This window comes from Festucalex cinctus, chromosome 9, assembly GCF_051991245.1.
Source record: "Festucalex cinctus isolate MCC-2025b chromosome 9, RoL_Fcin_1.0, whole genome shotgun sequence".
NCBI lineage: Eukaryota > Metazoa > Chordata > Actinopteri > Syngnathiformes > Syngnathidae > Festucalex > Festucalex cinctus.
In genome coordinates this window covers 28,932,603-28,945,102 of record NC_135419.1, presented here as the reverse complement: position 1 = coordinate 28,945,102, position 12,500 = coordinate 28,932,603, and the positions used below count along the sequence as shown (strand labels likewise).

The following is a 12,500-nucleotide window of genomic DNA, read 5'->3' as shown; positions in this document are numbered from 1 at the left end:
ATTGTGTGAACAGACTGCAGTAAAAATGAAGTCACTTCAATGTTTGCTGGTTTTATTAAGTTTGACATGCTCCTTGACTGCACAAGTACATGTTATGGAGTGAGGGCATGTTCCCACCAACGATGATATCATATTCTTCAAAGGCTTGCTGAGGAAAGTGAGGGAGGAGTCACTCCATGGCTTCAGACACCTGGTCAGCAGGTCCTGTGTAAAACAAGTGGTGCTTGTACATGTGACCATTCCGTATTGCTTCACACAAAAAGTTAATGTAGTGTGCAATGCCGTCCATATGTAAATGACATACCAAGACGTCGGCTGACTTCAGTTTGTTGCAGCTCAGATATGGTAGGTAGAGATACTGGTGGTACAACACCGAAGCCTTCTGGGGTCCTCCATTCAAGTGTCCTCATTCGGGGCATTCCAATTTGGCTGCTGAGGAAAGTGAGGGAGGAGTCACTCCATGGCTTCAGACACCTGGTCAGCAGGTCCTGTGTAAAACAAGTGGTGCTTGTACATGTGACCATTCCGTATTGCTTCACACAAAAAGTTCATGTAGTGTGCAATGCCGTCCATATGTAAATGACATACCAAGACGTCGGCTGACTTCAGTTTGTTGCAGCTCAGATATGGTAGGTGGAGATACTGGTGGTACAACACCGAAGCCTTCTGGGGTCCTGCATTCAAGTGTCCTCATTTGGGACATTCCAATTTGGCTGCTGAGGAAAGTGAGGGAGGAGTCACTCCATGGCTTCAGACACCTGGTCAGCAGGTCCTGTGTAAAACAAGTGGTGCTTGTACATGTGACCATTCCGTATTGCTTCACACAAAAAGTTCATGTAGTGTGCAATGCCGTCCATATGTAAATGACATACCAAGACGTCGGCTGACTTCAGTTTGTTGCAGCTCAGATATGGTAGGTGGAGATACTGGTGGTACAACACCGAAGCCTTCTGGGGTCCTCCATTCAAGTGTCCTCATTCGGGGCATTCCAATTTGGCTGCTGACTCTCCCCTTGATATTTTTTTTTCTTGCAGGTCGGTGATGTATTTAAACGGTGCATGAATGCTTGTATACATCAGAATATGGTTCTGGAACCCCTCAAGTTTGGCTGTTGATCTAGTGTGACACAAACAAAAACACAATTATAAAATAAAATAGAATAATTGATGATACTACTATATGTCACCAACTTTCCAACAAAGCCCCCAAAATAGAGGTAAGATCTTTAGTTTTTGGGCCCAAAACATTGTATTAGCTAGATAAAAGTAACTTGACTGCATACTGCATAGAATATGCAAAGGCTGCTTGCTTGTCGAATTTCCGTGGAAAACGTGGCAGCCTGTAAATTCTTGTGCACCCAATTACACAATGGACCAGTACACACTTGAGTGAGAGAGTTCAGACTCTAGCAGTGCTTATGGTACAGCCAGCATTTAAGTCCAGAAAGTTATTCCCTGCCGAAAATTAATTTCGAGAACACTATTTTCACCAACCACAACGAAAATAATTTTCAACTCCTCCACTAATACAGTATGCTTTAGATTCTCCATTGAAGTTATGGGCAAATATACCTCCGAAATCACAGTTACATTACATTACACAATAACTTGCGCATTTACTCTAAATATAACGTGCCAGCGGGAATCTTTTTTTTTTTTCAAAGCAAGTAGCTACATAACGAAATCGTTCGAGTGGTGCGGAGTTGCTAATCAACAGCTACAGTGATCGTAAAACAAAGGTACGAACATCGTATTAATTAGTACAGTGTATACTTTTTCTCTCGCTCTCAAAACGTAAACACAAATGTACTCTTACTTACCGGTCAAGTAGAAAGCAGTCGAAGGCACCGGCACGTCCCAAACCTAGTCTGTTCCTCATTTCTCTCCATCTGGCAAATGCGGCTACAATATAAACTCTTGTTTTGTCGCGCTGAAATAAAATAAATTCCCAAAGTAAGTGTGATGCTTGATAATGCTCTCTTCGGGGACCGGAAACTCTTCTTCTTCGTGGAAATGCGGTCGCCATACAAACCGGAAGTGCGTTCCAAAAACGCGTTAAGAAATGGAGCACTGAAATTTGTGTTTGACGGCACCCGTAGCAGAAAGATGGCGGCGAAACATGGCGGACACTAGAAGCCGCGGCTCGGACATGTAAGATAATTTGCGATTTCTAGACTAACCGTTATATTTAAAAAAAGTACGTTTATGCGATACAACATATCTTTTTACATACTACTAACACAAACAATTGGTTTTTTTTTCCAAATGATTTATTGTTTCACCACTAGATGCCACTGTATAATACTGAGTGTACCTTTAACGTGGTGGAGGGGTTTGCGTGTCCCAATGATCCTAGGAGCTATGTTGTCTGGGGCTTCATGCCCCTGGCAGGGTCACCCATGGCAAACAGGTCCTAGGTGAGGGACCAGACTAAGCACGGCTCAGAAGACGCCTTATGATGTACACAAACTTTGGAGACACGTTTCCCTCGCCCGGACGTGGGTCACCGGGGCCCCCCTCTGGAGCCAGGCCTGGAGGCGAATGGGCCATTGTTGAATTGAGTGGATTGAATGGGTCAGATGAAACGCCATATCCCCCTCCGTGAGCCGGCACCTTAACGTGGTGGAGGGGTTTGCGTGTCGCAATGATCCTAGGAGCTATGTTGTCTGGGGCTTTATGCCCCTGGCAGGGTCACCCATGGCAAACAGGTCCTAGGTGAGGGGCCAGACTAAGAACGGCTCAGAAGACCCCTATGATGAGAAAAATTTTTGGAGACGCGTTTCCCTCGCCCGGACGCGGGTCACCGGGGCCCCCCTCTGGAGCCGGGGCTCGCTGGCGAGCGCCTGGTGGCCGGGCCTGCACCCATGGGGCCCGGCCGGGCACAGCCCGAAGGGGCAACGTGGGTCCCTCTTCCCACGGGCTCACCACCGGTGGGAGGGGCCAAAGGGGTCGGGTGCAGTGTGGGCTGGGTGGCGGCCAAGGGAGGAGACCTTGGCGGACCGACCCCCGGCTACAGAAGCTGGCTCTTGGGACATGGAATGTCACCTCTCTGGCAGGGAAGGAGCCCGAGCTGGTGTGCGAGGCCGAGAAGTTCCGACTAGACATAGTCGGACTCGCCTCCACACACGGCTTGGGCTCTGGTACCAGTCCTCTTGAGAGGGGTTGGACTCTCTTCCACTCTGGAGTTGCCCACGGTGTGAGGCGCAGAGCAGGTGTGGGCATACTTATTGCCCCCCGGCTCGGCGCCTGTACGTTGGGGTTTACCCCGGTGGACGAGAGGGTAGCCTCCCTCCGCCTTCGGGTGGGGGGACGGGTCCTGACTGTTGTTTGTGCATATGCACCAAACAGCAGCTCAGAGTACCCACCCTTCTTGGAGTCCGTGGAGGGTGTGCTGGAGAGCGCTCCCTCTGGGGACTCCCTCGTCCTGCTGGGGGACTTCAACGCTCACGTGGGGAATGACAGTGAGACCTGGAGGGGCGTGATTGGGAGGAACGGCCCCCCTGATCGGAACCCGAGCGGTGTTCTGTTATTGGACTTCTGTGCTCGTCACGGTTTGTCCATAACGAACACCATGTTCAAGCATAAGGGTGTCCATATGTGCACTTGGCACCAGGACACCCTAGGCCGCAGTTCGATGATCGACTTTGTAGTCGTGTCATCGGATTTGCGGCCGCATGTTTTGGACACTCGGGTGAAGAGAGGGGCGGAGCTGTCAACTGATCACCACCTGGTGGTGTGTTGGCTCCGATGGTGGGGGAAGATGCCGGTCCGACCTGGCAGACCCAAACGTATTGTGAGGGTTTGCTGGGAACGTCTGGCGGAATCCCCTGTCAGAAAGAGTTTCAATGCCCACCTCCGGCAGAGCTTCTCCCTTGTCTCGGGGGAGGTGGGGGACATTGAGTCCGAATGGACCATGTTCCGCGCCTCCATTGTTGAGGCGGCCGATCGGAGCTGTGGCCGTAAGGTGGTCGGTGCCTGTCGCGGCGGCAATCTTCGAACCCGCTGGTGGACACCAGCGGTAAGGGATGCCGTCAAGCTGAAGAAGGAGTCCTATCGGGCCTTTTTGGCCTGTCGGACTCCGGAGGCAGCTGACAGGTACCGGATGGCCAAGCGGAACGCGGCTTCGGCGGTTGCTGAGGCAAAAACTCGGACATGGGAGGAGTTCGGTGAGGCCATGGAAAACGACTTCCGGACGGCTTCGAGGAAATTCTGGTCCACCATCCGGCGTCTCAGGAGAGGAAAGCAGTGCACCATTAACACTGTGTAAAGTGGCGATGGGGTGCTGCTGACCTCGACTCGGGACGTCGTGAAGCGGTGGGGGGAATACTTCGAAGACCTCCTCAATTCCACCAACACGTCTCCTTTTGAGGAAGCAGAGTCTGGGGACTCTGTGGTGGGCTCTCCTATCTCTGGGGTCGAAGTCACTGAGGTGGTTGGAAAGCTCCTCGGTGGCAGGGCCCCGGGGGTGGATGAGATCCGCCCGGAGTTCCTAAAGACTCTGGATGTTGTGGGGCTGTCGTGGTTGACACGCCTCTACAACATCGCGTGGACATCGGGGACAGTGCCTCTGGATTGGCAGACCGGGGTGGTGGTCCCCCTTTTTAAGAAGGGGGACCGGAGGGTGTGTTCCAACTACAGAGGGATCACACTCCTCAGCCTCCCTGGTAAGGTCTATTCAGGGGTGCTGGAGAGGAGGGTCCGTCGGGAGGTCGAATCTCGGATCCAGGAGGAGCAGTGTGGTTTTCGTCCTGGCCGTGGAACAGTGGACCAGCTCTACACCCTCCGCAGGATCCTCGAGGGTGCGTGGGAGTTCGCTCAACCAGTCCACATGTGTTTTGTGGATCTGGAGAAGGCGTTCGACCGTGTCCCTCGGGGAGTTCTGTGGGGGGTGCTTCGGGAGTACGGGGTGCCGGGCCCCTTGTTACGGGCTGTTCGGTCCCTGTACGACCGTTGCCAGAGTTTGGTCCGCATTGCCGGCAGTAAGTCGGATTCGTTTCCGGTGAGGGTTGGACTCCGCCAAGGTTGCCCTTTGTCACCGATTCTGTTCATAACTTTTATGGACAGAATTTCTAGGCGCAGCCGAGGAGTGGAGGGGTTCCGGTTTGGTGGCCTCAGCATTGCATCTCTGCTCTTTGCAGATGATGTGGTGCTGTTGGCTTCATCAGGCCGGGACCTTCAGCTCTCACTGGAGCGGTTCGCAGCCGAGTGTGAAGCGGCTGGGATGTGGATCAGCACCTCCAAATCCGAGACCATGGTCCTCAGTCGGAAAAGGGTGGAGTGTCGTCTTCAGGTCGGGGATGAGATCCTGCCCCAAGTGGAGGAGTTCAAGTATCTTGGGGTCTTGTTCACGAGTGAGGGTAGGATGGAGCGGGAGATCGACAGGCGGATCGGTGCAGCGTCTGCAGTGATGCGGACTCTGTATCGGTCCGTCGTGGTGAAGAAAGAGCTGAGCCAAAAGGCAAAGCTCTCGATTTACCGGTCGATCTACGTTCCAACCCTCACCTATGGTCACGAGCTGTGGGTCGTGACCGAAAGAACGAGATCCCGGATACAAGCGGCCGAAATGAGTTTCCTCCGCAGGGTGTCCGGGCTCTCCCTTAGAGATAGGGTGAGAAGCTCGGTCATCCTGGAGGGACTCAGAGTCGAGCCGCTGCTCCTCCGCGTTGAGAGGAGCCAGCTGAGGTGGCTCGGGCATCTGGTTCGGATGCCTCCTGGACGCCTCCCTGGGGAGGTGTTCCGGGCATGTCCCACCGGTGGGAGGCCCCGGGGACGACCCAGGACACGCTGGAGAGACTATGTCTCTCGGCTGGCCTGGGAACGCCTTGGGATCCCACCGGAGGAGCTGGTTGAAGTGGCTGGGGAGAGGGAAGTCTGGGTTTCCCTCCTGAAGCTGCTGCCCCGGCGACCCGACCCCGGATAAGCGGAAGAAGATGGATGGATGGATGGATGGATGGAAACGCCATATCATGTAAAATGAGATAACAAATTAATGGGCTAGACTCAATTCTTAGTTAGAGACCAATTGGTGTATGTAGGACTGAGAATCATTCTTTGGCCTCTGGGTGTAGTTCCTCAAAGTAACCACCAGATGCCGCCAAACCTGTACAACTAAGCCACCCACTCAACAAACGGACATACATTCCTTATAAGGCCATAGGTGTAGATAAATAGATAAATGATATCCTGAATTAAGTAATAATACACACAACACAATCTATATTCGACAATTGTTAACCTGATTTATGGAGCAATGTTTACAGCACATTGAGCCCAACTATGAAGTATTGCTGTCATTTCTTTTCTTTTCTTTTATTTACAAGCGATACTGTCTTTTATCGCTGATAATATTGCTGTAACTGCATTGAAAAGATTACCTGTATGTATTGTTTGATTCAACAATGATATACAAGATGTGAAACAAGAACTAAAATTAACCTGTTAAGTTCCCTGAGAGAATTTGGGATCAACATGTCATGTATATACATGTTATTCATGCTTGCTTAAGTAATATATCTATGATGTTATTTATTTTAACGTTTATCATTGTCGAATAGAGCCATGACCTTTGACATATTTTCATTCAACGTTGTGTGTTTATGACTCATGTGTAAAGTATGTATGACTCATATTTTCATTCAACGTTGTGTATCCATGACTCAATTGTAAAGTATTCATGACGTATCCTCATGACTCATCTGTGGAAAATTACTGAGAATGAGTCTCAACAAGTGCGCATTGATATGAGGAGATGCGGAGGGACACTTACCGGAAGAAATCAGTGATACGACCCAAAGTGATAAAAGGTCGTCACCAGCTGGGATCGACGCCCTTTTTCCCTGCGATGTGGTCTGGATGGAGTGTATTTCTGAAGATGGATTAATAGCTGTTTGAGGACTTACGATTTTTTTACGAAGGACTTAAAGCCGTGGATGGAATTTTCTTCAATGATTGGGTAAAGTACAAAACTTTTATCAATAATGATGTATAATAGGAAGATGTGAATGACTAATCGCGAGTTAGGGTGGGGGCCATTTAATACACTCTCATATCTTTAAATTATTTTTAGCCAAAAACATCTTATTGTGAATCAGGTCTTAAGCTTTTCCGAGAAATGATCAATCTTAGAAAGCTTTTGTAAAAGGTTATATTATTCTTGATCTCCTGTTTTCTATTTTATTTTATTTTTATTGATTTAAGGTTTTATCATTAAATGTGATTTTTATGACTTATATTGGTTATTTTATTATTGACAATAAAAATGTTAAAAGACAATTTTTGAGTCAATCATTTTATTGTTTTGGCAGTCTTTATTTTATTTAGTTTTGATTTGATTTTATTTTTTTTGGACATTTTTATAAGTCCGAGGTCATTTTATAAGACCAAATAAAATAATTGAAAAACCAGTTGTGAATTAATTATTTTATTTGTTTCTTTTTAATTTTTATTTTATTTTTTTGTTGGACATTTTATAAGTCCAAGGTCGTTTTATAAGACCTTATTATTTGTCTTTGATTTTATTTTTATTTTTGGACGTTTTATAAGTCCAAGGTCGTTTTATAAGACCTTATTATTTGTCTTTGATTTTATTTTATTCTTTTTGGACATTTTATAAGTCCGCATCAATATTATTTTTTCCCTTCTTTGAGGAGGACACGACGGCAATGGACGTTTGGAAAAAGGTAAGTGCACTCGAATAACATCTAATGAGTGTCTCCATCTGTATTAATAAAGTCAAATACTCTAGCTTGATATGTAACAAGTCCGTATGATCCTAACAAGGATTATTAAATTACTAGTTCAATAACAAATGCAAACAACTTAGAAAAGTGGAGCTGCCAATTTAAGTGAGATGTTCAGATTATCATTCCTGGGCTCTGTGTGTGTGGTTACTCACTCAGGATTGATAGGTGGATGAAAACGGATTGGCCTCATGATAAGAAGACAGTGAACAAACCTAGGTGAATCCACTTTGATATATCGGCTTATCTAATTCCCGTCTCCTCACGCTGACGCCTTAGAGCTGGTGAGGAAAAAGGGGAATTTCTAACCCTTTAATTGGAGAGTCGATCAGGACATATTTCCCGATTTAAGTACTGCGGGTAAGCGGAAGTTGACACCATGTTCCGCGCCTCCATTGTTGAGGCGGCCGATCGGAGCTGTGGCCGTAAGGTGGTCGGTGCCTGTCGAGGCGGCAATCCTCGAACCCGCTGGTGGACACCAGCGGAAAGGGATGCCGTCAAGCTGAAGAAGTTGTCCTATCGGGCCTTTTTGGCCTGTCGGACTCCGGAGGCAGCTGACAGGTACGGATGGCCAAGCGGAACGCGGCTTCGGCGGTTGCTGAAGCAAAAACTCGGACATGGGAGGAGTTCGGTGAGGCCATGGAAAACGACTTCCGGACGGCTTCGAAGAAATTCTGGTCCACCATCCGGCGTCTCAGGAGAGGAAAGCAGTGTACCATTAACACTGTGTATAGTGGCGATGGGGTGCTGCTGACCTCGACTCGGGACGTCGTGAAGCTGTGGGGGGAATACTTCGAAGACCTCCTCAATTCCACCAACACGTCTTCCTTTGAGGAAGCAGAGTCTGGGGACTCTGGGGTGGGCTCTCCTATCTCTGGGGTCGAAGTCACTGAGGTGGTTGGAAAGCTCCTCGGTGGCAGGGCCCCGGGGGTGGATGAGATCCGCCCGGAGTTCCTAAAGACTCTGGATGTTGTGGGGCTGTCGTGGTTGACACGCCTCTACAATATCGCGTGGACATCGGGGACAGTGCCTCTGGATTGGCAGACCGGGGTGGTGGTCCCCCTTTTTAAGAAGGGGGACCGGATGGTGTGTTCCAACTACAGAGGGATCACACTCCTCAGCCTCCCTGGTAAGGTCTATTCAGGGGTGCTGGAGAGGAGGGTCCGTCGGGAGGTCCAATCTCGGATTCAGGAGGAGCAGTGTGGTTTTCGTCCTGGCCGTGGAACAGTGGACCAGCTCTATACACCCTCCGCAGGATCCTCGAAGGTGCGTGGGAGTTCGCTCAACCAGTCCACATGTGTTTTGTGGATTTGGAGAAGGCGTTCGACCGTGTCCCTCGGGGAGTTCTGTGTGGGGTGCTTTGGGAGTACGGGATGCCGGACCCCTTGATACGGGCTGTTCGGTCCCTTTACGGGTAGGATGGATATACATATATATATACATATACATATATATACACATATACATATATACACATATACATATATATACATATACATATATATATACATATACATATATACATATATATACATATACATATATATACATATACATATATATATATACATATACATATATATACATACATATACATATATATATATACATATATACACATATATATACACATATATATACATATACATATATATATATATACACATATACAAATATATACATATAAATATACATATACATATATATACATATACATATATATACATATACATATATATACATATACATATATATACATATATATATATACATATACATATATATATATACATATATATATATACATATATATATATACATATACATATATATATATACATATATATATATACATATACATATATATATATACATATATATATACATATATATATACATATACATATACATATACATATATAGGCAAGGCAAGGCAAGTTTATTTGTATAGCACATTTCATACACAAGGCAACTCAATGTGCTTTACACGAGGAAAGACAACACATAAGCATCAAGAAACAGTAGTTAACATTCAGAGGAAGAAAAATAAATGAAAATAGGTTACAAACTAACAATCTTAAAACATTATTCAACAAACTTTAAAAAATTTAACATAAGGAAGTTTAAAATGATAATGATAAAAAAAATAAAAATAAAAAAAAAATAAAAAAAAAATAAAAAAAAAAATAAAAAATAAAATAAAAATAAAAATAAAAATAAAAATAATAATTAAAAAAACACTTAATTAAAGCTGTTTAAAAGTCCCTAATCAAAGGTATAAGAAAAAAGCAAAGTTTTTAACCTGGATTTGAAAGCATTTACACTCGGGGCTGACTTCACTTCTGTTGGCAGCCTATTCCATCTGTGTGCAGCATAATAGCTAAATGCAGCTTCACCATGTTTGCTTCGAACTCTGGGTTCCACTAGTTGGCCCAAGTCTGTAGATCTCAGAGCCCTGCTGGGCTTGTACTCAATCAGCATTTCTTGGATATATTCAGGACCCAAACCATTTAGTGATTTATAGACGAGTAGCAGAACTTTAAAATCGATTCTACAGCTGACAGGGAGCCAGTGTAAATCCTTAAGTACTGGAGTAATATGTTCTGATCTTTTTGTTTTGGTCAGAACTCGAGCTGCAGCGTTCTGAATGAGCTGCAATTGTCTCATGTTCTTTTGAGAGAGTCCAGTCAGAAGACCGTTACAGTAATCTAGTCTGCTGGAGATAAAAGCATGGATAAGCTTCTCTTGGTCTGCTTGAAGCATGCAGTCCTTCAGTCTGGATATGTTTTTCAGCTGGTAAAAGGCTGTTTTAGTGATAAATTTAATATGATTACTGAAGGTCAGATCTGAGTCTATTAATACCCCAAGATTTCGAACTTGGTCTTTAGTTTCTAAAGACAGTGACTCAAGCTGTTTTTTAACAGCAATCCTCTTTTCTTTATTGCCGAAAACAATGAGCTCCGTTTTGTTTTCGTTCAGCTGAAGGAAATTTTGGTTCATCCAGTTGTTAACTTGCTCTAGAGAATGACACAATGCGTTAATAGAACTGCTGTCATTTGGGGACATAGATAAATACAGTTGTGTGTCATCTGCATAACTATGATAGTCAACATCGGTGTTCTGAAGCATTTGACCCAAAGGTAACATATACAGACTGAACAACAGGGGTCCAAGGACTGACCCTTGAGGGACCCCACATATCATGGCCTTTCGATCAGATTCAAAATTTCCAATGGTCACAAAGTAACTCCTTTCCTCCAAATAGGACCTGAACCATTTAAGGACTGTTCCATTTAATCCCACCCAAGTTTCCAGCCTGTCTAACAGTATATTATGATCAATCGTGTCAAATGCTGCACTGAGGTCCAACAAGACGAGCACTGATACCTTCCCTGCATCAGTGCTCAATCTTATATCATTCAGTACTTTAATCAGAGCTGTTTCTGTACTGTGATGAGGTCGGAAACCTGACTGGAATTTATCCAAAAGTCCGTTTAAGCTCAAAAAATTGCTGAGTTGATTAAAAACCACTTTTTCAACTATTTTAGTTACGAAGGGAAGGTTTGCGATTGGTCTATAATTTGCTAGCAGGGAGACATCCAGTGTTCTCTTTTTTTAGAATGGGCTTGACGGCGGCTACTTTCAGACATTTAGGAAGTTCACCTGATTGAAGTGAGCAATTAATTATTTGTTGTAAATCGATCTGAACAGATTTCACAATGGTTTTGAAAAAGCCAGATGGAATTGTGTCAAGACAGCTCGTGGAAGGTTTCAATTGCTGAACCAAGTCTACTACAGTATTTTGATCCACTGAGTCAAATTCTGTCATGGTAATTAAATTATTCCTAGGTGATTTTAAGTGCAGCATCGTTTTGTTATTTTGCTGGTTTGTAACAATGTTTGACCTGATGGCTTGTACTTTTTCACTAAAGTAGCAGGCAAATTCATTGCATTTATCTGTTGAGAGGAGTTCTGGCGCTGTTTGATTTGGGGGATTTGTAAGTTTGTCAACCACGCCAAATAGAGTGCGTGTATTGTTGAGGTTCCTACTAATAATTTCAGAAAAGTGTTGTTGTCTAGCTATTACTAACTCTTGGTTAAAAGACATTGTCTGTACAGGTCAAAATGAACTTGGAGTTTAGTTTTTCTCCACTTTCGCTCTGCTTTTCTGCATTTAGATTTCAAAGTCATTATGTTGGTAGTACACCTCCAAGGTGTTTTAGTTTGGGATGAAATGGTCTTAGTTTTAATAGGAGCAACAGCATCCAAAACATTTGAGATTTTTGAGGTGAATTCATCCAGAAGTTCATCAACGGTCTCTGCATTTACAGTTGGTGATGCAGCCATTAATTCCATAAACATGTTGCTTGTATTCTCATTTATGTACCTTTTTTTAATCGAGACAGTAGTTGTTTGAACTTCTGGGATTGTTTGTAATTCAAAAAACACACAGGAATGATCTGAAATAGCTAGATCTTTCACCTCAACAGATAAAATGTCAACACCTTTAGAGATGACGAGATCAAGAATGTGACCTTGATTGTGTGTTGGACCTTTTACATGTTGTGAGAGACCAAAAGTATCAAGTATATTACAAAATTCTTTGGTATTTTTATCCAAGTTGTTGTCAACATGAATGTTAAAGTCTCCAGTTAAGACCAGATAATCATAGTCGGTACAAATTACTGACAGCATTTCTTCAAATTCCTCCATGAATCTGCCTTTTTGTTTTGGAGGTCTATAAATTATGACAATGACGATG

At 44.8% G+C, this 12,500-nt stretch overlaps 1 protein-coding gene and 1 long non-coding RNA gene across 6 annotated transcripts in view; both read right to left on the bottom strand.

Moving 5' to 3' along the window:
• spdl1 (spindle apparatus coiled-coil protein 1) overlaps positions 1–12,500 on the bottom strand; it is a 339,338-nt gene that overhangs the window by 291,361 nt on the left and 35,477 nt on the right. The gene's annotated exons all lie outside the window — the stretch shown is intronic.
• On the bottom strand, positions 36–7,149 carry LOC144026112 (uncharacterized). The gene is made up of 6 exons (XR_013285048.1): positions 6,766–7,149; positions 1,820–1,929; positions 873–1,116; positions 589–772; positions 305–488; positions 36–204 (listed from the first exon to the last, which is right to left on the bottom strand). It is a non-coding gene; the product is annotated as an uncharacterized LOC144026112 (long non-coding RNA).